Below are 27718 nucleotides of genomic sequence, written 5' to 3' on the forward strand. Positions count from 1 at the left end.
TGCTTTGACGCAGCTTCAGTGCACAACATTATATATTCACTCAATAATGGAACGAAATAAAAGTATAGTATACGAGTATGTCAACCAAACAGATAATTTTGAGTTGGCTCCATTTCATTATGCAATCTTCGGCGGAGCTTTGTTTGGGGTTGTAGTAACTGCTGCTTTGGTTCTCTTTTTGTGCAAAAGATGCTGCCATTCGGACCTACAAAACGATGATTTGGCAGCAATTATTGTAGACAACGAGAAAAAAGAAAAACAAGAAGACAGTAAAAAACGGTTGAACTCATCCAATCTAGTGATTTCCTCGTCCTTCCAGCAACCAAATCGGCGCCCTAATAACTCGTTTTTGAAATACACACAAGAAACGGACAAAAAACAGGAAAACAAATGGCAAAAACCTGTTTCTGAAGCTGTTCAACAACCACAGGCTACATATGTGAGTTCAAAAATGAGAGATAAGTACAAATTTCCAAATTGCTGATGGTGTTTAATTTTTGATTGGTACTACAACTACTACTTTGATTACCTCTAATTAAATGACGTAAAAATGCCCTGAAGACTAATTTTTAGGTTTTTCCATACTGCTATTATCTAAACCGTGATTCTCTAGTAGTTTTAGAGAAATGAACAAACAAATTTTCAGGCTCAATTTATCGTTGCTTAATTTCAGAAGTTCGAAAAAAACTTTTCTACTAATTAGAAAACAGAGAATTTTTTGTTGACCACTCTGATTGCTTTCCCATCATTACGAGGCCAAAATGTGCACTGGATAGGCGCACAATTTTGTGTCTGTATGTTCCTGGATTCGAGCGACAAGTCTTTAAATATGTTCCAAAATGTAAGTGGATTCCACCAACAAAATTTCAGTGGATTCCGCGTACAAATACCTGTAACGTAAATTTTGTCGGCACATTTGTTTTGTTGCGGATTCCGCAACAAGTAAATATAACTAGTTGATCTGGATTCCGCAACTGTAAGTGGAATCCGCAAAATTTGTAAGCGGAATCCGCAAATGTAAGCGGATTGCGCAAATTGTAAGTGGTTTGCGCATTTTTGTTTATTACTGAGCTTGCATATGAACAATTAAAAGCTAGAGGTGACTATGTGGTTTATTATCCATAGCAACGCTCAATATGAATGCAGGGACCTATCCATTTGTCAGCGGAATCCACAAACGAATCTTAAAACATAGGTTAACTATGCGGATGTCAAATCTTTCTTTATCTTCATCAGACGATCGGATAATTTTTGGGATCACAAAGTATAGTCATCGAAAGCCATTGCAGTTCAGGGTTTGAAATGCCATTCATGTTTGAAATGGGAGCAGTTAAGTCACCCATCAGTATTTGAGATGATATGGTTCAGTTATAGGTAAGAAATCATCATCAATATTTGAGATGAGATGCTTCAGTTTGTAATGGCAGCTAAACCACTCCTCGCTAATTGAGATTAGATGGTTCGGCTGGTTAAGAAATTATCATCAGAATTTGAAATGAGATGGTTCAGTTGGTTCAGAAATCATCATCGCACTCATCAGTATTTGAGATGAGATGTTTTTGTATTTGAGACGAGATAAAGGACGGCTTGGTTGTATTTTTTGAAAGGCGAACCGAAACATACTCTGAAAACTGGATTAAAATATCCTCTTTTTTTAAAAAACGGAAATGAAAAACTTAAAAAAAGCGGTAAAAGTACAGTACGAAAACTATTCTATTGTTTTTAAATGATGTAGAGCAATTGGATCAATATTTTTGTTCTTTTTTGGCTGTTTCGGTTGTTTCGACTGTTTCTGAAACCTTTCCTCAAAAATTCCATCTTCGACAAAGTGTCTCTGTTGTCTCACTATGTTATTCGTAGCCTGATGTGTTTGTTGAAACATTCTCCAGATAAAGTTTGCGTTTACCTCTCTTATTGAATTTATTTTCTCTATCCAAAAAATGTACTCGCATCGCTTGACGTGTTTGGGTTCTGATGTTTGAGCGTATTTAAAAATAACACTTTCACAGAGTCAAGTGGAGTATCTTTTTGCGGACAAACGAAGGGTGCAATACTTTCGAATAGCAGACTGGAAACGAAATCAATTATTTCGTCAGCTGAAGAGTGCGAAGAATAACAGCATCGAATGGTTCTCTCAGACACTGCTTCCTTCAATCTCCCAGGCATTATCTCATTTTTAGTGAAAAACATTGCTTTTGGAATGATTGTAAGCATTTCTGGACATGGGATGCCCGGCTTTCAAGGCAGTTTAATGTTCGCAGACGCAGACTGCAGCTTGCAGAAATGGATTTTGGTACTTTCGCCATCTAAGGTGAGCCAATTTTGAATTGACGGAACAAATTTGTACATGTGATACTGACATAAGGAAAAATGAACTTTAGTGTTGAATCTAAATGTCATCAAAAACTCATAAATGTCATTAAAAACCCTTTCATCGAAAACTCATAACCGTAGCGATTTTTGTTACAAAAATGGACCAGAATATTTTGAAATGAACAGAGCCATGCGGGCACGGCTTGAAAGATGGCTGAAAGACAGCTCTCCCTATTAGGTATAAAACTGGAATATGTTTTGCAAAACGTTGTGTCGATGTAAATATTATCAAAATTGTGACCAGCAGCTTCTTGTAAATGGCGAAAAGATGACTTATTCGCTTCGTATGACCAACTTGCTATCTGAAATTGCCAGTAAAAAGGACAGATTTTTCTTAGGAAACTACTAAGAACATTACTGAACCTGGACAGTGACATGTAGGAAAAAGAGTTACAGTTAGGGTATGAGTCTCGTCCCCTTCCGATGAAACATTCAATGTTATCTCGTTATCTGAATCCTGTGTTATTATATATGGAGTTAAATGAACATAAAGCGGCAATGCCATCATCAAAGCAGCAGAATTTATAGTGTTTTAACCTCTTTCGAAGAGTTCAGGCTCATTAAGGCCCACCATGTGATCTGTATGACAGTGCGAAAGAAAATAAAGCGTAGATTCGAGGTTCTTACCATTGAAGCGATCAATTGAAACCCAAGGAAATTCTGATGTTGGACCGGCAATTTCTGACATAATTATTTGGAGCACCATTAACATGACACGAGTGGATTTGAAACGCAATAACAATTAGCTTCAGTAGGAGCCAATTTTCTCAAATCAAAAAGAAAAACTTGGGAATTTCAATGCCACTAACTGTGAAAACTAAACAACTTCCTCAAATAAAAAAAACACTTGGGAATTTTAGTTCCACTAACTACGAAAACTGAACAATTTAAATGATATGCGCACCAATATAGAGATTTGACATCAGGAAGCACATTAGGAAATACAACTTTGGAAGGCAGTTTTGGCACAAAAGACTAACCAGCTGCAGTTTTATGACAGACTTGTTTTACTGATATGTGAGCATTAGACAAGTGCGCTGATAAGACTGATTAGACCAGAGGCTGAAAGCTGAGGATTCGACTTGCTTTAAGGATATGTGAGGGTAGGACCGGCAAATGATGACGAGTGGCCCGACACTGTGTGTAGGCATACTGAGGAAAAATGTATAGGCATTTGTGAGGCATACTGTTAGGCATACTGTGAGGCATGCTTGGAAGCATACTATGTAGGCATACTGTGAGGCATACTGTGAGGCATACTGTGAGACATACTGTGAAGCATACTGTGACGCATACTCTGTAGGCATGCATACTGTGTGCAGTCATACTAAAAAAACAGTTTTCTAACAAACTAGTCATAAAATATTTTAGTACTAAATTTTGAGATTTGAGATTTTGAAACTTACTGATAAGTGAGTAGGCATATAAAGACTGTGAGTAGGCATATATGGCATACTGCGACGGCATTTGCACTAAGAAACTATTTTCTAACAAACAGGTTTCACTAAAAAACAGTTTTCTAATAAACTGTTCATTAACTATTTTAGTAATATATTTTGAGGGTTTCAACCTTTATGAGGAGGGTCCGACCCCGGGCTGGGATGACCCAGCGCTTCTGGTTCGTCGACCGCGGCCTCGAGTCCGGCCTGGTAGATTAGCAGTCTCGGCGACTGACGGCGCTGCTCGTCCGCGACCCCGCCCCCGCCCGCTTGCCCAATTAATTGGCAGAGTATCCTCATCATTGCTCGAGGAGTCCATATAGCGATCCTAGATGATAGCGTTCCCGCGACCGCCACCTACCGCGTACGTGTGCGAACGCAAGACCAGCCAAGGAAGTGCTCTCCTCCTCGTCACTGCTTGAGAACAGATCAAAGTCAGACACACTCCTAAGCTGCTCCAGTTCCGGCTCCGAAACCGACTCTCGCAAGTGCTGCACGGTCTTAACCTCTATATCATCCGAGTCATTTGCCTCCTCGTCCTCTTCTGCCGAGTCATCGTCAGAGGAACTAAACAAAGGTAAACATGATTGATATGGAGGAAGGGTTGAATGTTCTTCAGTGGTTTATATTGAGAAGGTTCAAGTTAGTGGTCATAGGTGGAAAGGAGGGGTTGTTCACCAGTCTTCGTTAGTTTTACAATAGACAAGGTCAAAAAAAGCAATAGTTATGAGCGTAAGAAGCGACTGAGTGGCTCCAAGTCTTGCCAACAAAAGGGGCACTTCGGATGAAACTCATCCGCCACCTTAAGCCAGCAAGCAAAGCACAGCTTATGCGCCACCTCGCCCTCAAAAATCTGATACAAGAGTCTCCCCTCTTCACAACAGATCGGGCATATGATTTATTGAGGATCGGCGCTTGCAATTTTGCTCAGAGACGAAGATGATTCCATAGTGTTTTCTGAAGTTCAGTAACTCAGTTAGTTACTCAGACTGCATGACAAAAATTAGGATCACAAATTACAATTGGTGAAAAAATTGTTACAAAAAACTTCAATTAATAAATCAAGACATTTTGTAAACTTTTGTTGAAAAAACTGTACACAAAAATTCAGAAAATTTTCAGGTCCTTTTGACTGATATTCGAGCGGGCGATGCTCCCACTGGCAATGATCCGCACGGCACACGATTGTGTTGGAAGAGAATGTCCTTCTCCTCTTTATTCACCAGCCTTTCCTTGGTTATTGGCTTATAAAACCAAAACTATCAAGGTTTAGCATGAGAGATTAAACTGAGTGATCGTCAGTTTGTGGGATGACTTGAGAATTCCAGTATAAAGGATGACGAAACTCATTTTTTGGGATCAATTGAGTATTACGTTATAGGCGATTAAACTGGGTGCAGTTTTTGGGATACGGAAGTAAGTATTCCAGTATCTTGGATGAAGTTTGTCCAGAAGTACTTACGCAAGTTACCCTGGCAAGGTGGTTATCTAAGGTTTTGTCGTGCGCCTTCAGAATTCTCCAGACCTCCTTCAGATCTTCTAATTCTTGCGGCGGTACCGTGTCTCTGTTGCTATAAAATAATTTTTCTGTAGTTTTTATTTATTTTGACAAAAATGTATCAGTTCAATCTTCGATACTAACCACAGATGCACCATAAGCTCATTCAGAGCCAACATCGGAAAAGCAGGGTAGCAGCTGCTGAAGGGCTCTTTGTCTTTCCGCTCGTGTCGGAAAATTCTAACAGCACTGAAGCAGGTGTGCACGATGGATAAAATCGACACCCAGAGCCACTGACTCTGAGTGCGTTTCAACCAAGTGTATTATGGCAGCTGGCATAACGAGGGCCTGGCGCTCCGTCAGAACAACTTTCTGACACCCTCCAACATCACAGAGAGGATCATCTCCGGGAAACATCGGTTTCCAACCCAGAGATTGCTGCATCAGGTATTCCTGGAGTATCTGCTTGTTGTTGACCGAAGATGCCATCAACCAAAATGTTTTACAGCCTAAAAAAAACTAAATGAAACAGATTTCTATGTTTCATTGAAAAAATTTTGCACCAAACTTTGTTTAATCTTTAACTAAAATGTACATCACAGATGTACCGGAGAAATTCTGGTGAAATGGTGTGACTATACCAGCCTGCGATAACGGTAGGTAGCTTGACTCCTTCGTCGGTTTTTTTTGTCTTCTCCAACTGCCTTTTTTGTAAAAAAAATCATTCTTAACCCTTATTTTTTTAAAAACAAAACCAAAATGTTGTGTCATATAACAGGAAAAAAGGGTGAAACGACGTTTAGTTAACTAGTAAAAAATCTGTATAAATATCGATTATGATCGATTGCAAATTAGTTTTTGCCTGGGCGGGTAGTGTATAATTACAAGGTAGTTAAGTTTGGTAGTTCAAGATTTATTGATCTCTTCCGATTAAATTAATTAACAATTTGAGGAGCGTATGATAATCACGGATTATGAAATGTAACACTTGAAAATCTATTAACCAAACTCACGAAACAATTAATGACTGTTTTAGGTGACGGCTTATAAAAGTATCAAAACAATTATGACTCTAGTTGGCTATGAAGTCTATCCGCTGGCTATGGAGCTTAACATAAATTTGGCCAAGTCGGATAGGATAAAAATCACACAATTAATTTTCCGATTACCTAAAATTAATTTTCCGATTAAACAAATTGATAATTACAGATGTGGATAACTTAAAGAACATCCCCTATACATTCTTGACTGCACCTCTTTCGAATCATTCAGTTTGAAAATTTTCTAAATTGACTATTACTGCACCTTTTTCGAATTCAATTTCCGACAATCAAAACCGACACAAATATCAACAAAAATCGGTACACGACTCGGCATGCGATTCGACGTACCGACAAACAAACCGACACGAACTGACATACGAATTCACAGACAAATAACCGACATACGAATCGGGACGCACAAACCGATTCGTACGAATCGACATTCAAATGAACCACTCACCCGACACGACAAACGACTCTTTGATGACCGAGAAAAGTATGGAGCAACAATTGTCGAATCGCTTTTCGATAGCATCAGATAATGATCGAAAATTTGTAGACGCCAAAATTCTGGACGAAACAGCAGGAAAATAATGGGCAAACAAATAAGGAACATTGCAAAGACTAGTTTCAGAAACGGTCGAGGGAACTACCTTGGAAGTTGACGATCTTGTACGAAAAATAGGAATACCTCGGCAACGCAGTCTTTCGATTGCAGTAGCAGCAGGTAACTTGCATATGTTAATTCCCCGGGGTTTCCAGGAAATACCGTGGAACGAAAAAAGGAGGAATCTGGTCAAGTTTTTTTTTCAGAAACAATGCTACCCGAAGACTCACCATTTAGCGTTATAAACCATCGGAACAGATCGACACCGCCCTCAGAACCGTCAAGAAGCTCAGCAACCGCAGCATTGTACAGGCACCATCATATTCAGTTTTCGAAGCAGGTGATTCCTCGCAAGATTACTCGGCAGAGAGCACTGGCGACACTACAACAGTGGCGCACTCCAAAAAGGTCCAAAAGAATTTGGCGCCAAGTACTGTTTTATGTTCGATGGCATAAAATTAGCCTCCAAGGAGAAATGGAAGTAGCTGAAAAGGACTCCCTGAGAATAAAACGCAGTAAAAGTGGTTGCAAAAAGTGTAGATTTAATTTGTTGACCCGTTTTATAATTACTCGCTTATTTAAGAAACGCGGATCTTCGGAAGATTTCAAGTACGATTTGGCTAAGGCGACAAAAACTGGAAATTTTGACGACATTATCAACACTATTCAATCTCGACTTGAAATTATAGGATTAAAATAAATCGTTCTTTCTCCTAGACACATTCGTAGAGCAATCGCCAAAAAAGTGACTCATTTTTCAAATTTCTCTAAGCCCGAGAAAAAATACTTTCTGGACTTAGAAGTGACCTAGTTTCTTGAGTCAAAGCAGTTGCGTTTCTTCCACTGAAAACCACAGAGCTTCAGGCTCCTCGATGTCGACATTAGTGTACAGTCGGCTCTTAGCGTTTTCTTTTTCGCAGGTAAGTCAATTTTGTTTTAGATAAATTATATTTTATTTATTTTAGAGAAAAATCTCTCAGGTTTATTAGTCTTGGCATCGTTTATATGTTATATAGTCGGTATATGGGTAACTTTAGTTGCTATTTAACTAAATTGGGCACTTTGGCTCCACGCAATACTTTATGTTCCAAAAAAATTGTCAATGGGGCAGAGCGCAAAATGTTTTTGTGTACGGATAAAAGCCAGTGCGGAATTTATGAGCAAATAGTTGATCATTGTAATAAGAATCCACAACTAAAACACTGAGAATTCAAAGTTATGTATGTACCTCTTTGATTAATTTCGAAAATCAAATCAACAACGAAGTTCGAATCTTCTCAAATTCAAATTGGATCTGCCCATGCCTGCAAAACTGCATATGTCGTTTTTTCCTTACTTAATCGACAAATTTTTGAGCGTACCGTGGAAAACACAGCAGAAAAGCTGTGGAGCAGAACACTGGTCCCACCACAGCGGGCGACCTAGAATCGGGTTGGTTTTATAGCCAAACAAATTCCCTCAGACAATTAAGAGTAAATCTGACCTAGAGTGGCGATTCACCATTTTTGTTGCGGCTGGTCAATGGTGTCTCTAATGAGCAGTCATCTGATACAGTCTCGTGGCTCCCACTCTATGTGTCAAATGACACTACAGACTTCAGCCCACTAACTTGCGAGCCAGAGACTGGTAAAAGAACTGAACTCAATGTGCCATTTCGAACAGAGTTACCCAAGACGTCACTATTCAGCATCGAAGACATACGACGCGTTTGTCCAGATGTCACCCACATTAATACTCGATGTGGGAAAAAAAAGACGGGGGACCGAAAAGCCATTTTTTCATTTCACCACTGTCTCGATAGGAGAAACAGACAAAGCTGGCAAAGTGGGTGCAGTCTCTCTTTCTGTAATCTGTGCACTGACTGTTATCGCTGACAAAAAAGAATTGAAGGAGGCTAGCACAGAAATTGAAGATCTTTTTAAAGGAGTATGGAAAAAAGAAGTTGCTGCAATCCCCAAGGAAAATACAGATATGTACGTTAAGTCTGGAAAAGTGCTACAAGCCATCTACCCGAGTCTCGTCTCAAAATGCCCTGAAAAAAACCCTCGGGTGCATCCCCATCAAAGTTGTCAGTGAAGTTATGAGAAATAGCTTGAATAAATTCACAAAATTACTTCGAACAAAAGGTGACTTTAACGCTTCAGATTACGAAAATGGGCTGAAATCTATTATCAAGTTTCGGTGCTTATCTTTGGAAAACAAGGGTTGACCCCCTAAAAACTAAAACTAGTTCTATTGCCACAGCTTGTGGTGAGCAATTTTATACGAAGTCCCAGGGAACATTTGTGACAAAGACTTCCAAAGTAGGACAACGCGAGGCGAAGGAAGATTGCATAACCAAGACCCATTGTTCCTCGAATAGTTTTCTTTTCATTCTGCAAGCTGCAAACTCATCAAATCAGGCAAGTGCACACGTTTTTTCTAAGCAATGCGGGTGACGTCTTGGGGAAACCAATTTTATCCCCTCGTATTTATAAATATGTCAAAAAAATCTGGAATTTCGGATAGTTGCCGTCTGCTTTTTGGTTTGCGATTTGTGCGTTGGGTACTTTCGGATGTACAAGGGCAGCAGTTGCGGGAAAGAACACAGAACCGAATCTAGCAGCACAAGCTATGGTGGAAAAATAGATCAATGATTTAGGAGGTACTGTCCTAGCCAAAAACAATGCTCAAACCATTCTTCGGTGACATTCCAAGACACCTAACTGTTTTGTTCTGCTGAAAGATGACAAAATTTTGGTCAAAGGAACAATGACTGTGGAGGAACGGTTGCAAAACCGAGTTGCTGGAAACGAGTCACCAACTGATTTGAATTCTAGTGATACTGGGCAAAAACCAAACGCCAGAGCTTTAAAAAAAACTGTCACCTGCAGCTATCCAGTGGCGTAAATTTGCAGGTAGTGATTTCAAGTTTTTGAAGCTAGAACAAATAGTTGACTCTCTGTACTCTGATTCAGTACCTGATCCGAAACCTTACCAGCTACGTCCGGGGAGTACTTTATCAGCTATTCACGTCAATGACAAGCAACCCCTTTTAATGGAGCAATGTCAAACTGGCTGTGAAAGTAAGGTTTCTTTAATCGTGGCTCTAAGGAAATATAGTGCTGAAAAATTGACGCAGATTCCAAATACTGAGCCGCAAGTATCCCCTACCTGTAGCTGAACAAAATCAACTCACACAGCACGAAGGAGCAGGAGAGCTAAGCTTCCTGGAAAGAGTTAATTAGCTTGACGAAGGATGCTGACCTCAAAACAGCTCAACAAAACGAGAGATCAATTTCGACGAGTCCAGTGATAAAACGACGTTCAAGTAACCCACGCTAATGGTATGCTCTACATATCCCGTCGGGGGCCAATAACACTGGAAAAGGGACGAGACGAAACCACTATTAACCGAAACAAACGAAACAAGAGTTAACGAGGCTACCGCCATTGACAACAACCATAGGCAACGTATACAAGCCATATGGCCATGGCTAGTTTTTAGCAATAAGAAACAGTTACGTACACGAATACAATATGGTCACGTCGGCTCGTCTTTATATAACAAAAAAGGATCTTGTTAACTCTTTACCCCCTTTTATATAAGGTAATAAGGATACGACAAAAAGTATTTCTGAGTATCAAACCATTGCGACAAAACGCATTCTGGTTTTTAACTGGATATAGATTCGTTAATTATACCAGAAGAGGATAATAGTTAACAAGATCCGCAATAATACACGTGGAAATTTTTTTGGGGCACAAGTATGATAGTTATGTTCTTAAAAATAGAAAAACTTACAAAGCCAATCTGTGCGTTTTGTTATTTGTAAGCAAATTCTGCAACAAGAATGCGTTTTATAGTTTAAACGCCAATTATTCGAAAAAGCTGATTATAGCTTTGTTTCTTTTACTTGTAGTTGCGGGGTCCCTTTCGTGGACTTTAGTATCATACTTGTACCATTTTTGGGCGACAATGAGTCTGGGTGGCTCCCAGATGATACCATCGGCATAATCCTATTTAGTTCTCACCTCTGGGAAAGGTGAGGGGGACCCGAGTAGCTGTTTTATAAGATCTCGCTTGTTTTTTACTAATACATTTTTGTATTAGAGTGTGACAATTATTTTTATTGATTCCACAAATTGTAAGCGGATTCCGCAGATTGTAAGTGAGTTATCAGCAAAAACCCGTTTGAGCAATGGCTAGCTAGAACAACGAATGCGGAGGTTACGAACAAATACTTTCTCATTGTCTGTGGAATCCACGAACAAATCTTAAGCCATTACTTAATCAAATTCGTGGATATACCCTTTTAGAAATTAAACATTTGATTGAAAACGGCCGTTTTGACCTTTAAATTTAGTTTTTCTATTGTTAAAACTAATTACCGACATATCCAAGCAAATCATTGTATACGTGTCACAAAAATCGCAACACAAACATTTTGATTAGTTAAATCGCATAATTAATTAACAAAAAGCCTAGGGATATTAAAAAAAATTAACAACGTTGTTGTTTGGTTTAACTAGCTAACAAAATTTTATGTGTTAAGCTGTTATTGTAAGAACTGATCCCATTTTCATTTGGATAGATTAACAGTGACAACTAATCGTAGTTTTAAATTTGAAACTATGACATTTACGAATCAATTCGTAAACGTCCTAGAGTGTATATTCAAACTCAATCGTAGCAGCCATAGATTCAAATTTGAAGCTATTAAAAAGTTTCGCCCTAACAGCAATTTCGCCCTAACAGCTTTTTGGGTAAACTCTGAACTAAAAAATCACAGTTATAGTCAATTAATCAAAGCATACAAAAAAAAATGATTTCAGAAAAAGGTTTAACGTCACTTTCTTGTAGGGATCAAACGTCAAAAAGATAGCCTATGACGAAGTTATATGTCAACTTGCACATTTGATCTCTATGGAAGTTGACATTCAACATCGTGATAGGTTTTGATTGAGGTTAACGCTTACGTTTGTTGCAACAATTTCCACATTGCACCTCTACATATCCATTTTCTTTTAACTACCACGGTCGAAAAAAAAATAGATCAGTTTTCCTTAACCACGGTTGCTGAACAAATTTACGCTTCAGCTGGTTTATAATGAGTTTTTTTTACTTGAATTGAATGTTTTATTAGTCGTAGTGGCTATACTTATGATGCAGTAAACCTCGTAAATGTCTAAATAAAAAATCTTTCTGTCTTGTCTTAAAAAAAATCAAATTGTTAGCAAAAACAAAAACCACCCCAAACGCTAAACGCTAAACGACCCAGGCAAACATTCCATTTTGTAACAGGCATTCCTAATTTGAGCGTCGAGCAATCGCCTAGGACGATCCGCAATTTGTAATACGTATTCACTTAGAACTCCTGGTTGGAGGCAGTACTGGTCGTCATTAATTTTGGTGACTCCTTTGCCGTGGTAATCCAACAACACGCCATCTTTCTTGAATGCTTGCACAGCAATCAAACCTAGTAAAAAAGAAAGTCAAATTACTGATTCAACAATGAAATTCTATTAAGATATTTTTATCGAGTCATTAAAATTATAAGGTACTCTTCTTCCAAAGACGAAAAATTTCACATCACATCTGCCGACCGAGCTCTGAGCCTATGCACCACTCTGCAACTCTTCCTGAACCTCATATGGAAAACTCTCAATGTCGTTGGAGGTATGTTTTGGGCTTGCGGTTTTCTCAAGCGGCTGAAACTTTCTCTTTCATCCATCAATGAGTAGCTTCGCCACATGTTCAACCACCTTCCTCGAGTCATGGATTGCCCGTTTCTGCTTTGAGTAAAAATTGCAACTTTACTTGACAGCTCATGGTAAGTCGTCATCTGCTGAACGAAGATCTGTGCGCGCTGCACCTGGCGAATTTAATGTTGATAATCTTGTCGGGATCGCACTGCCAACAGAACCTCTTCGTAGATGTATCCGACCAATTTCTGATGAACTTCTGAAGCTTGCTTCTTCAGCTTCTCCATCTCGAACGTAGGGTTGGTAGACAAAGGCATAAGCCTCGCAACCTTAAGTGCGAGAAGTCGCTTCGATTGTGCCAGATTTATGATGCTAATCTATGAAATTTTAAAATGATTACATGTGATTCCACGTTGGTTTCTATTTTGATTAATAAATCCCTTTGGAAGAAATTTAAAACATATATCGATTGATCTATCTGGCGTTTGAACTGACCAACTAGTGGAGCAAACCGGAACACCGCGTTCCCCAATGAATTGACGAAAAACAGTTGAGTCGTCACCAGGTTTTTGGTGTACCCAAAAAAAACCGCTGAACAACATAGTTCATATTGCTCCTCTTTGAATGGGTTCTGGCCTCCCTATAGTACAATTTCATATCCTGTACTAACCAGACTGGAGTTCTGTGGGAGACGCGAGAAGTTGACACTATAAAATTGAGTCATCAAATCGAGTCATCAGTGTTTTTTCATCAAATCAGAGTTTTAAATTTAAAAAAATACTTACCGGCTGCTGTTTCTATGCTCAGCTCCACGGTATCGTCTTCCTATTTTTCCTCTATGTTGACAAACGCTAGGACGACAGCATGTACCGTGGTTTTGATGATCATTTTCTCGAGCATCCCTGTGCATGTGAACAGAAACTTGACAATGGCCCTGAACAAGTTCAATTGTTCTTTGTGGGTCAAGGTTCCGTTTCTTTTATCGACGCACTCATTCGACTTTTCGACAGTCTGTAAAATGACTTCTTTGAGAGTATCGTTTATTATCGGGTTTTCGGCTTGGGAGGCTTTTCCAGGTTGCTAAAATTGAATATGATTTAGTTTCAATATTTGGTTTACCACAACCCTTTAGGCTTGTGTAATGTGTGTTAACTTTTGAAGTTTTTTCTTCAACTTACAGTTTAAACTATATTTTCTGACTTTGCATGATCCTTTTGCGGCGTTCTGTGGGCTCGTCGTACCTGTGGTCATGTGGTTCGGTGGGATCATCGGCTCGTGGTTCTGTGGGAGTGTAGGTTCGCCTCTCATGGCCATGCGGTTGTCTTTCTGTTTCTCGATAGTGGGGAAACGCCAATGGCAAGGGAGATTTCGGATACGGTGATGTCGGCATATAGGAATCCAGATAGGCTGGATAAGGCTGATACTGCTAAGGCTGGCACTGATGTACCATCGAGGGGCCTGAATGATTATGTTGCAGAGGGCTATGTGGTTGCCCATATGTCGGGGAATGGATGAGGCGAAAGGTCGCGGGGTGCTCGCAAAGGGGTTACCGGTGTCGGAGGAGCAAATAATGTTGTCTCTGGTGCTGTACGTGGTGACAGAGGCACAGGGATGCTAGTATTTTGCAGATGGTGATGAAGAAGTGGAAGGCATTGAGCATGAGCTTTCGGCGTTTGACAGTTTACTTGATTCGGTAAATTTCTACTAAATTCGGATGAAAAATGAGAGATGAAAATAATGTTGAGCACAAGATGAGGATGAATTGATTCCAACTTAGGGTCGAAGCTCCCATAACTTATCAGCACCAATTTAATCGAGACACCATGGTCAAGATAAGAGTCCATCAAGGAATAGTTTCGACACTTTCCACTCTTTTTAGCACACCAGGCGACTGCAGCATCTATGCCATAATGACTGCTTATGACTGTTATGCCTGCTATGCCAGATTGAGTGCTTAAAATAAGAATGCTAATTGAAATTGAAGGCTTTGTTGATAAGCGGAACTAGACAGTGCAGTTCTTATCAGTGAAGCCGTCATTATCAATGAAGCACTAGTCCTGCATCAGAGAAATTGTCACTAGTCAATTCTTGAACCAAGATTTATTTCGCTTCAATCATTCAAGTGCTCCTCAGTTTATTCATTTTGGAGTCTTTCATCCATGTCATCATGCAAAGTAGAACTTTTCGGGTGAAAGAAAAAGTACAAGTCCTCGATGTCGTCACTTCTATTTGGGAAAAGGCTGTAATTTTATCATTACTCATCGATTGATGCGTGTAGATTAAATGATCTGATTGGCCGGGAAGTGCCATCTTAAGTGTCCCAGAAGACAGAATAGAAAACGCAGCAACATGGAATATAAGAAAATTCCACGAACACAATGATACTTGTGTCATCAGCAGAGGGCGGAGTTCGAAAAAGGAGAAGCTATCGTTCAACCCCAGACGGCAGCACAGGGACTCGATGGGAGTTTCAAAAAAGGAACTGTCATCATCAACGACCCTTTCGTGTCCCAGTGCACAGTTCGTTTGGTCAAAAAAACTCAGGATACTGCGGTGAATGGATCATCATGCAGTAGCATTTTTTATACGTTAAGTACTCCGATTTGAGAAAAGAGTCACAAGGCAAATCAAGGAAACGAGTCGTTGGAGAATCACTGCCAGACGATTTCAAAAAAATCATGATCAAGGATGCTGAGTAATCTAGACCCGAACAAAAACCCTCAGAGCCCAAGGCCAAAAAAAAACAAGGAGTGATTATCGCAGGAAGATATTTTGAGTCTTGATTGCTTTGAGTCGCCAAAAAATGACATACCCTTGAAGTTTGCTCAATGCATCAACGGTTTAATACAGGGAAATTTATCATGTAACCAATCTATTTATTAACCACATCCAATTAACCTGATAATCTGTATGATCATCGATTTCTTCTGATATCCTGAAAATTTATTAAACATTTCCGGATGCAACTGATTCTTATTTTTATAGCTATTTTAGTTTGCCGTATTCTAATATGTGATTTTAGCTAAGATCGACTATCTTGCGCGCCGGAGAAAAGTTCTGTGTTGATTGTTTGAAATTCGATTGCTCGAAGAAACGAGCATTTGCTGGATTGAGGTCCATCGAAAATGCGGATGTCACCCTGAGAATGCCTTCTGTAAGGGCAGAGCTTGCTGAAATAGGTTTTTTGTTGGTATGCAGCTGTTTGTTTCAACTTGGTTGTTTTTCCAAGAACAGATATGATTTCTTCTCTTGTGCTTCGATTTAGAACAAAATTAGCTGCAATCTGAGTCATTTCAGTCACCCAATCAGCCAAATTTTTGCGACATTTGCGGTAATAAAAAGATGCGCTGGCTTGATGAGGAAAAAAACAGGGCATGCTCTCGTAATGGTTCCAGCTACACCAGTAACCAGAAAGGCCATTAGTTTGTCATCAAGTCATTAGTTTGTATGCTGCTGAACTTTTGGGCAGTAAACCCTTAGGACTTTTTGGATGTCACCATTCTTGGGATTCTGTGCTTGGAGAAAATGGGATTTGTTAACAGCAAAAAACCGATTGTGAGCTCGACACTCTGATCAAATCTCTCAAGTTCAACGAACATAGACATTTCCTCACGAGCGCAATCCGATGCCGTTGAGGATAACTACAGATAATTATAAAGACATAATATGGCCGAGTCCGCCCAGGATCTGTTTTATGACTTGGAATTAAACAATTTGAACTGTTTATACTGTTTGTTGTTATAACTGTTTTGTTATGTCTGTTTGTTGTTATGGACTGTTTGTTATTATTTGAGTCGTTTAATTTAACAGTGATTTGCCGTGTTCTTTTTACTGTATACAGTATGTGTTATGGTCTGAAAATTATGCCGGCCCGTCACATTTGCTCATAAAGAGTAAACTGTCCATTTGGTGTAACAATCCATTAGTAAAAGAATTTGTAATAGAAAGGAAATTATCTTTTAAAAGAAACAATTTTGAGTAAATCCGTTTTAGATTAAAAATATAAAATTTGAATTACTACAGCTGAAACAAATGTCAATTGCAAAAAAAATCTGTAAATGAAAGTTTTGCATCATCAAACTATATGTTCGCAATTTGAAAATTTTCGAAAAAGGCTAAACTAAAAATTTTTTATTTTAATTGAATTTTTTAATTGAAAAAATTGATTGAAAAGAAGTGATGAATTTAGATGCGACAAGTTTTTCAACTGGTAGCTGATCAAGGTAGCTGAGATTGAACTTGCTGGTGAACACCTAGTAAATAAAAGTTATAAATTAAAACGTTACTACATATAAACATTTATGTAAGTTGAATCCGCAAACAAAATGCGGATTCCACTTACAATTTACGGATTCCACTTGCAGTTGCGGGTTCCGCGACAGCTCAATTTAACGATACAAATGCCTTATCATTTGTTTGTGGTTTCCTCAAAATGTTCTGGATTCCACAAATACAGTTGCGGATTCCGCAAATTCGCCTTTTTGGAGCAATTTTGGGCGGTACATTGTTTTAAGCATTTGTTTGTCGAATCCAAAACAGCAAAGAAGATCAAAGAAAAGTAGCAATGTTGAGGATTCCGCTACAAAACTGATTTTTGCTTGTTGCTGATACCGCTTACAATGCAGAGAATGCACAGTTTGACCTCGTAATGATAATTTTTTTCAAGATGAGAAATGTGATTGGTCTTTATTAAAAGTGTGCAAATACCACTGGTAACTAAACTAACTATCTAAATTAAAAAGAAAAAAAATAATGTGTAAATTGAAACTGACCGATGTCTTAAAAGAGCAAAAAGTGACGCGAAATCCACTGGATTTCGTAGATTAGACATTAACTGGTACTTGATTAATCTATAGAGGTCAAGGTTAAGACATACTAAAATACTAAATCACAACATTCCCCACGGCACAAAAATTATATCTGCCCACTCCCCAATGTAGCCAATATCACACATATACTCCCTTCTACCCTCACTCCACCAGGGCCAAAGTTGAAACAAAAAGTATCAGCGTTTAGCATCAATGGAAATTCACAGAGATAATACAATTTACAATGGAGATGTCTAAGTGGTAATATTTACAGGCTACCTACAAGATGAAACAGATATCTACAGCGACTGTACAACTGACGCAATGTTATGTACAGTTGGGGTTATATGACATATAAACAAATTGAACAAGCTAAACTACATACCTAACTAATTAAAATGTACAAAATCGCTCAACATGAGAATTAGTAAAGTTGCATAAAATGGGTAACCAATGGAAAAATCAGCACTAAAAGGTTAAGCTAAAAGAGTTTTGAAGTTCTCAGAGTTTTAGGATGTGGGGTTAATTATATCATGGAAACTGTCGGCCTCCTTCCTTACTTCTGTGTCTATAACTGAAGATATATCACTCCCGTAATCGTCCTGAATATCGGGTCTGTTTTCTTCCAATGGAGAATATAGTACCGCGATCTTTGGCGTCATGGAAGAAGGAATTGACGAGGAGCCTTGTGTAGTTTCCGCCACCAGTGTTGGATGGAAAGGTATATCCTCGAGAAGCGTCAAGTAATCCGATGGAGAGTCTGAGGAAAAGGTCATCTGTAGGCTTTTCGAGCCGGAGAAAGTTATCAGAGGCTCGTCATTGGAATCCGCGATTTCGATGGTTTCTGCTCCTAGGGTCACTTGGTCTATGAAGCGCCTGTCTCCGTAAAATTTAGGGGGGCCTGGATTCCTTCTGGGTCTTGGTTCGTTGCTTTTCGGGGTTGTGGGCGTCTCTATTCTCCTTTCCGGAGAGCTATCTATCCTAATTGGGTTTTCGCATGTGCTCGTTGGGAGTGTAACCGTCGTCTGAGTGTTGGTTTCACTCGCTAAGGTACGCCGTGACTGATCTAGACTACTACCAATTTCATAAGTCGGAGTATTATATACAATTTCCGAATCCAAACCGAAATAATCATCGATAACTTTGTCCCAATGGTCTAACTGTAGCGAGGAATCTAAATCGGAATACGCGAATTTTGAACCTTAGGATCTCGGGATTTCCGTTCTCCTCCTTTTCATCGCCTTTTCTCCCGTTGGTTTGTAGCTCGTCGATGGGCCTCCTTCGTTCGAGTCTGGCCTCTTCAATGGGGAGTTTCTCTTTCGTTTCCCTGCTAAATAAAGTTCGCCTTCCCTTCGGTTAACTGTCTTCCTAAACAAGTTACCTCCTTGGTTAAATGGGTTTGACAGTGGAGCTCGCTGAAGGTTTCTATCAAGTTTGTCCGATGTCTCGCTCTCATACCCCCTTTTTTCTCCCACTGTGTTCTCCAGATAGCCGTCTTCGAATGCGTCATTTGCTCCCCAGTCTTGAGTTCTATCCATTGACAATATTGACTTCCCTTTATCTAAATTAATCGCGTGTGAGACCAGGGATTTCCAAAAAAATTTAGGCAATCTATTAAAGTGTTTTGAAAAAGGAGAGCATCCAATGGATGGTTGTTTCGATGAACGAATACTCCAATTGATTTTATCAATTGCCGTATTTAAAGATGGTTTTGGTTCGTTAAACGGCATTGCCAAGAGTTTTGCTTTAACCATGTAGATGAGTCGTTCTACGACTCCATTGGAATTGTGATCCCCGAATGTACAAAGAATTAGGTTAATGTTGTTTTCTCGCAGAAGTTTCTAAAATCGTTTGAAATAAAACATGACTCATGGTCGACTCTAATAGACTTCGGAAATGCCTGAAGATGACAATAATCTGACAAGAATGATAAAATCGAAGAAGCCGAGTTCTTATTCACCAGCTTTGCTGACGGGAAATTTGAGAAGCGGTCGATGCATAGAAAAAGATATTTTGAGTTGCCCCAATTTTTGTCCAAAGGACCCGCAAAGTCTAAGTCTACTTCTTCGTTTGGTTCAGAAAGGATTGTTAATTTCTCCGTTCTATTCGTACCCAAAATCACTTTTAAATTTTTACCAGCCTTGATGCACTGGATACAATTTGTTCCTTGGTAATAAATCTCTCTGAATAAATGTGGCCACCAAATGTTTTCTGCGAGAGATTTCATTCCAAACTGTCCTGGGTAAATCGAAGAAGCCGAGTTTTTATTCACCATCTTTGCTGACGGGAATTTTGAGAAGCGGTCGATGCATAGTAAAAAATATTTTGAGTTGCCCCAATTTTTGTCCAAAGGACCCGCAAAGTCTAAGTCTACTTCTTCGTTTGGTTCAGAAAGGATTGTTAATTTCTCCGTTCTCTTCGTACCCAAAATCATTTTTAAATTTTTACCAGCCTTGATGCACTGGATACAGTTTGTTCCTTGTTAATAAATCTCTCTGAATAAATGTGGCCACCAAATGTTTTCTGCGAGAGGTTTCATTCCAAACTGTCCTGGGTGAGTTTCATGGAGTAGCGACAAAAATGGCAAACTCAGAGCTGCTGGAACTATCAGTTTGTTATCGTTAAATAACAATCCTTCTTTCACATGGATGTCTCTTTGGAAATTCTTGAGGTAAGCTCCGAATCTATCCAATGGTCTGCCTTCTTCTACTGCCTTCTTCACATCCTTGAGAATTTTTTCCTCGTCTGTCATGAGTCTAATTAATTTGTTCGAACAATGTTCGGTGAAGGATAAAGAAGTGTCTGGTATTTTGAGGTCTCCCTTAAATTTAGCGAGTAGTTTTTCATGGATGTCAGACATTATGTCGTTGTTGAAGTTCAGTAAAATTCTACCAATAGCTTTTGCTTTCGGAATTTTGGGGACTGGTTAACTGATAAAAGTGACTGTGGAAGAAAATATAAGTAAGTTTTGTCTGACAGGTAAAAGTAATTAAAATCGAATTTTGAAACATTTAATGGGATGCAACCGCTTGTACAAGACTCTGAACGCGAGTGATTGGAATTACAAATTCTAATTGTGTCGTTGACGTACTTCAGAATATTCGAGAAGAACGACCATTGAATGTGTAGCGTTAGTTCTTTCTTTCCGCCCATTGGATTATTGCAATCCAAATTACTAATAGTATTTACAACCCATGGATTGTACAATTCGTTCTTTGTACAATTATTCTTTTTACAACCAATATTTACAGAGAGGTTGTCTACAATCTTTTAAATTGTTGCCACTACAAATTCGCTATCGTAGTGTGAGGTTGGGAGGGCTTTTCTTGAAGGTAATCTTGACAGTAGATCTGTAAATACCATTTCTTTTCCTCTTATGTGTTTGATCTTGAAGTTAAATGGTAAAAGTCGATTTACCCAACGGGTTAGTCTGCTGTGCATAGTTTTGTTACTTTGATTGGCATTTAAGGCTGTTAACAATGCCTTGTGGTCCGTTACGATTTCAAACTCGCCATACAAGTAGTTTTTAAAATGCTCTGTAGCCCAGACTACTCCCAACAATTCTAATTCGTTTGTAGAAAATTGCGTTTCATGACTGTTTAAAAATCGAGAAGCGAAAGCTATTGTTAACCAATTTTCCCCGTCCCATTGTTCTAAAGTGGCTACCAGACCGCTATGTGAAGCGTCTGTTTTTCATCTTGACATCCTTTTTATGTCAAAATGATTGTTCTCTGTAATGTTGACGATCTGTTTCTGTAGTTTTTCGAAAGCCTTCGTATGATCGTCGTTCCATTGGTAGACTGATTTTTCTAACTGAAAGTGGTCGAAAGGGAGATTTTAGAATTGACAAGTTCGGGACGAACTTCATAAATTGGTTGATTGAGCCGAAGAATGGCCTTAATTCAGATATGTTTTTGGGGTTTGGGAGATTTTTTATAGAATCTGAGATTCCCACCAACGGTTTCAACCCCGAGTTTGATATCGTGAAACCCAGCCACTCTATTTCTTTTTGGAAAAATGCACAATTCTCCCATTTTACTGCCATGTTCTTGTTGTACAAGATGTTTAAAATTTTTTTAAATATCGCTTTGTGTTTATTTAGAGATCCTTTCGAAGCTACTAAATTGTCTTCGAAAGGATCTCTAAAGGTCGTCGATATAACAATTGCTAAAAGGAAGGTCTTTCACTAATGAATCCATCATTCTCTGGAACTCGTTTGGCATATCGCCTAGTCCGTAAAACCCCGTTAAAAATCTATAGGTCCCGGTGGTTTTACCACCTACAATACTAAAATTGCATTTTTAGCTGTGTCTGTACATAGTTGTAGTTGACTGTACGCATTTTTTAGATCTAAATTACTAAACCAGACTTTCCTGAATATTTGTTGGAAAGTTGGAGACCTATGTTGTCGATAAGCTCGTGTATGTTTGGCATTTGGTATTTGTTCTTGAATATCTGGTTATTTAAGAGTTTCGAATCTAATGGCAACTTGATACTACCGTCTTTTTTTCTTGTTATCACTATTGGACTAACAAAACAGTCTTCATCGCATTTGCCTAATTTCACAATATGCCCCTCTTTTTCCGTTCTATTTAATTCCACCTTTACACAATGCAGAGGAACTCTTCTGCCTTTGGTTTGAATAGGTTTGAATGGAGAGTGAAAATGAGTGATTTTTCCGTCCAATGTTATTTTCCCTACTCTGTTAAAAAATCTTTTGTATTTATGATACATTTAAGAGTTGTGTCTGAATGATTGTTTAACTTACACTAATCTCGGAAGGTTACGTTGTTGACGGGTAGTAGAGGCTGTCATTGGGCTTTTTCGATTCCGATTCGTGGTAAATTATCGTTTCCCAAAATGCTCCTCTCATGTCCAGAAGTGATAATAAACGGAGTGTCATCCGCCATCCATCCATTGGATTGTATTCTAACTACAACTTTCCCGATGATGTTAACTGTATCGGTGGTAAACACGCAGTATAATTCCCGAGTCTTCTTGTCTACTGGGTGTATTTTCATATGTGGGCTTCTCAACTTCAGGTGGTGCAGGATTTTTTGCTTTAGGAAGCTTACTGGTCTGGCTGAATCCACTGGAATGTTCAGATTAACTATCTCCCAGTCCGATGTTAACCAATTTCTTAGTCTCCATATCATTGGTGTCGTAGATGGTTCTGATGTTAAGAACGGAGTAGTCCTCGTTGTCGCTGATCCCCTCTTCTGTCCAGGCTTTAATCACGCCACAAAATTTTTCTTCAATTCTTGCTTGAGTGTCTACTGGGGAGTATGAACCATTCTGAATTTTTGCAGATTCTTTTACAGTATTTACAGCGGGTTTTCGTTCTTTCGATTTACACAGTCTTCCGAAATGTCCTTTATATTTACAAATATTACAGATTATTTCCTTCGCCTGACACACATTCAGATGACCCTTGGTAAACGCATTCCCGCATTTTATACAAGTATTAGATCTTTCTATGTTCAAACTTGGTTTCTTTTTTACATTAATAAAATTTTTGTACACTCTGCCGCTACTTCTTGTCGTGTTGAATGCTCTAGCTTTCCTCTGTGAAAATAGCTAGTCAAATTTGTTAATTTCAAGTGGTTGTAGTAGCCTTTTTCGTCGATGATGGCTTGGTTGTGTGCATTCACTGGATTAAGAGTTTCCGAAAGTAATCTACGTTGTAAGTCACAGTTTTTCATGTTGAAAATAAATACATCTCTGATCCACTGCTGTTCGGCGTTGATTCCAATTTCGCATGATCTTGCTAAATCTGATAGTGCGCCCCAAAATTGTTCATAGGATTCCCTATCCTTTTACTTTCTGCTTAGCAGCTTGTATCGTTCAAACGTAATATTTGTCGATTTGATAAAATCAGCTTCTAGTAGTTCGAAAAATTCTTTGAACGAGATTCCTAGGACTTTCACCCTTGGGTATTTTGAGGAAAGACTCTCTTTCCTTCCGCTCCTAGGGCCAAATATAAGATTGATCTTACTTTTTTGTCGGTATCATATCTCCTCATTCCTCTGAGTTTTCGTTTCTCTTCTGCTAGTCTTTTATCTTCCGCGTGTTCGTAGACTCGCATGGTCACTTTATTTCTGGCCTCCCTAGCTTTCCTCTGTGGGTCAGTTTCTGACTCCTGGGCGCCTTCTAAGATGGGTATCGTTGTCTCCCCTTCCAATGGTTCCTTTAGATTATCTATATCTAAATTATCTTTAGCAATGATAGCCAGATGAAATTGGTCTATCCAGTTGTTCCATGGGTGGGAGGTTCTACCGTGTGATTTGGCCAAAAGGCGGGTATTCCCCGCAGATTCGAGTCAGTTGTTGACTGCGACATTATAAAAGTGTGCAAATACCACTGGTAACTGAACTAACTATCTAAGTTAAAAAGGAATAAAATAATGTGTAAATTAAAACTGACCAATGTCTTAAAAGAGCAACTAGTGACGCGAAGTCCACTGGACTTCGTAGAGTAGACTTTAACTGGTACTTGATTCATCTATAGAGATCAAGGTTAAGACATACTAAAATAATAAATCGCAACAGTCTTCATTACTAAAAATTGTATTTCAGATGTTTTATTTTGTAAAACAACTAAACTATCATCGTACCCCATGATTTGAGCAAGTTACTTTTATTTTGTGCATATGATTTGCCTTGCACAGTAAATTTTAAACAATAAAAAACGCTCAATTCAGGCATATACTTTTTGAGTTGGAAAACTTGCGTTTGACGAAACATAAATGTTCGCCATCAAAGTAGATGGCATCTGAGTTGTTATTATTTGCGACGGTCAAGATATATTTTTCCATCCGCGAGCAAACTATTTGTCGACCGCAATCAGTCGTACCAGTTGAAACGGTTTTTCAGGTAACCCAAAGTTTTTCAAGTTGCTGCGTTCATCCTAGCGATGCTTTAAGTCCCTGTTGTGATTGTTTTTTCATAATTGCACTGGTTGCGATGGAGTTTCGTTGTTTCGCTTGACTTAAAATTTTGACTTTTTCGGTTGCGCCATTTTCTGTTCAGTCGAGCCAATTTGGCTTTTGTCGCACTAGGTTGTTGCGCCAGTTTGTATCTACTTTTAACTCGCATCGTACTTTTAACTCGCATCGTACTTTTAACTCCCTGATCAGTGGATTTTAAAAGCTTTGGCAGTCGTTTTTTAATTGGTTATCTAGACTGTATTTTGTTTCCTGATATGAAACTTTTCCTAAAAATCAAGTTTCTTCTTTAATTGGCTGAATCTTGAAATTGTTATCATTCTGTTTTCGCGCGGATAGGCATCGCACAGAGAATCGCATTCACTCAAAACTAGTGTAGTAATTTACTATTTTAATTAAAAAGACATAGGTAACTATAGCTATGTAGTTTCATATATTCGATTTTCACTCGTAATGCCAGAAGTCTATAATCAACTATACGTCCTTCGTTGTGATAATAAACGTTATATGCTTTCGACTCTAAATTTTGATCTGCGATAATTAATAACTCATTTTTGGTCTGCTAGTTAAAGCTAGAAAAACAGTCTGTGGATCAGACTAAAAAAATTTTTTTGTGAAAGTAACGGGGTAGCGACGGTAGAAATTTGTTTTGCAAACCAAAATATTACAATCGTTTGCTGAAAGTCAACTATGTTTCATCGATGATTCAGTGTTGCTATAATATTTCAGCCAGCACTTACTCTATGATTTATGCAAAGTAGTGACACTCAACGAGATCTGCTAAAGCCTTGAATTCTAATGTAAAAAAATCTGGAGGGTTCATCTAAACAAGCATTCTGAATAGAAAATCAAAAACTCACGAAATCTATATTTCATTAAAAAAATACTATGTAGCATGCGTGAGTTTTGCTGCGCTCATGCTGCTAATAACTTTTATCCCATTGTTTCTTAAAACTCCACAGCAAATTTTTTTAACGAAAATTGTGGACTTGCTTTTTTGTAACAAAGCTTATCATTCTCACCAAAACAACTTTTGAGCAACATTTGCAGATTCCATCAGCTTGGTTTCTGATTTAAAAAATTTGTACGTGAAATAATTTTTTTTCTGCTATTTTTAATGATTACTGAAAAAAGCCATATCTCGGCACTGTGATTTTTTATTTCATAATTTATTGCAGAATAAAAACAATGCCAACAGACGAATCAATGGTCCAGACGACAGTTATGAGGGCAGTGTCCAGTGCTCCATCTACCCTCAACCAAAAGCCGTTTACAAGTCTGCAGCTACGCCGATTCAGGAGCAAGATCGTATTTCGAGAGCACCTCTGAGAGACATATGCGCAAAGAACCAGAACCAATTGCAAAGACTCAGTTCTGTCCCACAAGCCCGACTTGCGTCCGTAAGTCTGTAATTTCAGCAAACCAACTCATTCAAATCAAACAGCCCTGTTGTAATTTTTCATGACTTTCATGAAACCATTCAAAACGAACAAAAGCACTTTTTACCACTCAAAATCAGCTACCACAAAGGAACGTCAGATGGAGTCATATGACTCAAAATAATATAGCCCCTTAGATTACAATTCGGTCACTATTTCGAAACTTCAAAAAACTTAACTCACCGCCAAAACCAACTATTTAAAACTTGGCTTTTTTCATCATAGAGGACCAGGGGAAACGAATGTATGAATTTAGTAGTAATAACAGGGTAATATCAGCAGTAGAAATTTTTATTATGAGAAAGAAAAAAAATATCTGCATTGGCTGAAAAACATCTCTGCTCCATCGATAATTTAGTGCTCCCGGGTGGACCATTCTACAGAATCTTCTTTCATCGTAGAATTTTCTATAAGCTTTGAAGAAGTTTTCCGCTATCTTACAACTTTCTTATGTGTAAAAATTTTTATATGTTAAATTTTTTATACGGTGGTTATATTTTTCATTCAAACAAACAAAATTGGTTTTGTTTCAATAAGTTTTTTAGTTATACGTAGTCAGCGGTTCAAAGTTATTAAGGGTTCAGGTATATATTGACAAAATTTCTCGTAATCTGCAAAAAAACAGTTAGTGGTTTTTCGGTAAACACCTATAGTGAAACAAGTGTTTGATCTTGCGAAGTTCTTTTATTGAACTCTGTGACAGCCGAGAACTTCTAAACTGGTTAAATAATTTTTTTTTAAATTCTGTCAGAAATTGTAAATTGTTTATAAGAAAATATGTAAAAAGCGACTTGTGGTCGAACCTTGATGCTACGAAACTAAATGTGCTTAATTCAGTTTTATTCCTGCTCACAGCCAGTCAAATTGAGCAGAGTTTGCTACATCCTGTTTTATCGCTGTGTTTGAGATCAAACTGGATGGTCTTTCTACCTTGCTTTATGTAAAATAAAAGACGCAAGCTCTCAAAAACTAGAAAATCTGATAAATACAGTCTAAAAAAGCGAGCCAAAAAACTGTTTGAATAGATCTTGATTGTTCTATCAGTTGCTGTAAAAAAAATTATTCGGGCGAGAAAGAGGGTTAGTAATTTTAAAAAAAACAATCATTGGCTTAGGTCACAATTTGCTCGCCATAATTTTCTTTTTGATTGCTATTTTAGTAAGAGAACAAATTGCTATTTTTGTAGGAGAACAAAAACTATTTTGAAAAACGAAACAATGGCCGAGTGGATGGTTTGGTGGGCTATCTTCAGAGTGACTTCTACGCAAAGTCAAGTGTTTCTGATAACTCGGCATATACGCTGTTTCAGCAGCAAGATCGGCATTCAAGGGCGCCTTTACGAGACATACCCGCTAACAACCAGAAACAGTGGCAGCGATCCATCTCTGTTCCAAGGTCGCAATTTATATCCGTAAGTCTGATAGAAATTTGTTCCCTAAAAAATCTGCAATGTCCAACATAAAAAAAACAGCCAAAAAGCACAGCCGCCTATTTACAAATTTTTTGATAGTTAAAATGTTTTTTTTTTTTTCATTTAACCTATTTTATAATTATATCTCAACAATTTGTTTCTTAAAGTATACGGCTCCAAACTTTTTGAAGCTCTAGTTGTTATCAATAAAAAAGACACTACTTTAGCCTCAGCATTCTCCTGCTCAATTAAGAAAAATTAAGAGTTCAAACAGGAAAGCAAGAAATAGAAGTCGCTCCAAATCACGTGGTCCACCTCCCATCTTGGACCTCCATGGGATGAACAAGAGCGATGCTTGCTCGGAGGTCAAGGAGTTTTACAGCCAATGTGAAGATGATGGAGAAATTTCATTTAGAGTGATAACAGGCCAGTTTTAACTTTTGAATCCCTCATTTGGTTAAGAATTATTTAC

General features: G+C 38.4%; 1 long non-coding RNA gene across 1 annotated transcript; it reads left to right on the top strand.

Annotated features, from left to right (window-relative positions):
- The first annotated feature begins 29 nt into the window (after positions 1-29).
- On the top strand, positions 30-27260 carry LOC134848468 (uncharacterized). The gene is made up of 3 exons (XR_010162943.1): positions 30-439; positions 25575-25796; positions 27022-27260. It is a non-coding gene; the product is annotated as an uncharacterized LOC134848468 (long non-coding RNA).
- Positions 27261-27718: the final 458 nt, after the last annotated feature.

This window comes from Symsagittifera roscoffensis, chromosome 6 (assembly GCF_963678635.1).
Source record: "Symsagittifera roscoffensis chromosome 6, txSymRosc1.1, whole genome shotgun sequence".
Taxonomy (NCBI): domain Eukaryota; kingdom Metazoa; phylum Xenacoelomorpha; order Acoela; family Convolutidae; genus Symsagittifera; species Symsagittifera roscoffensis.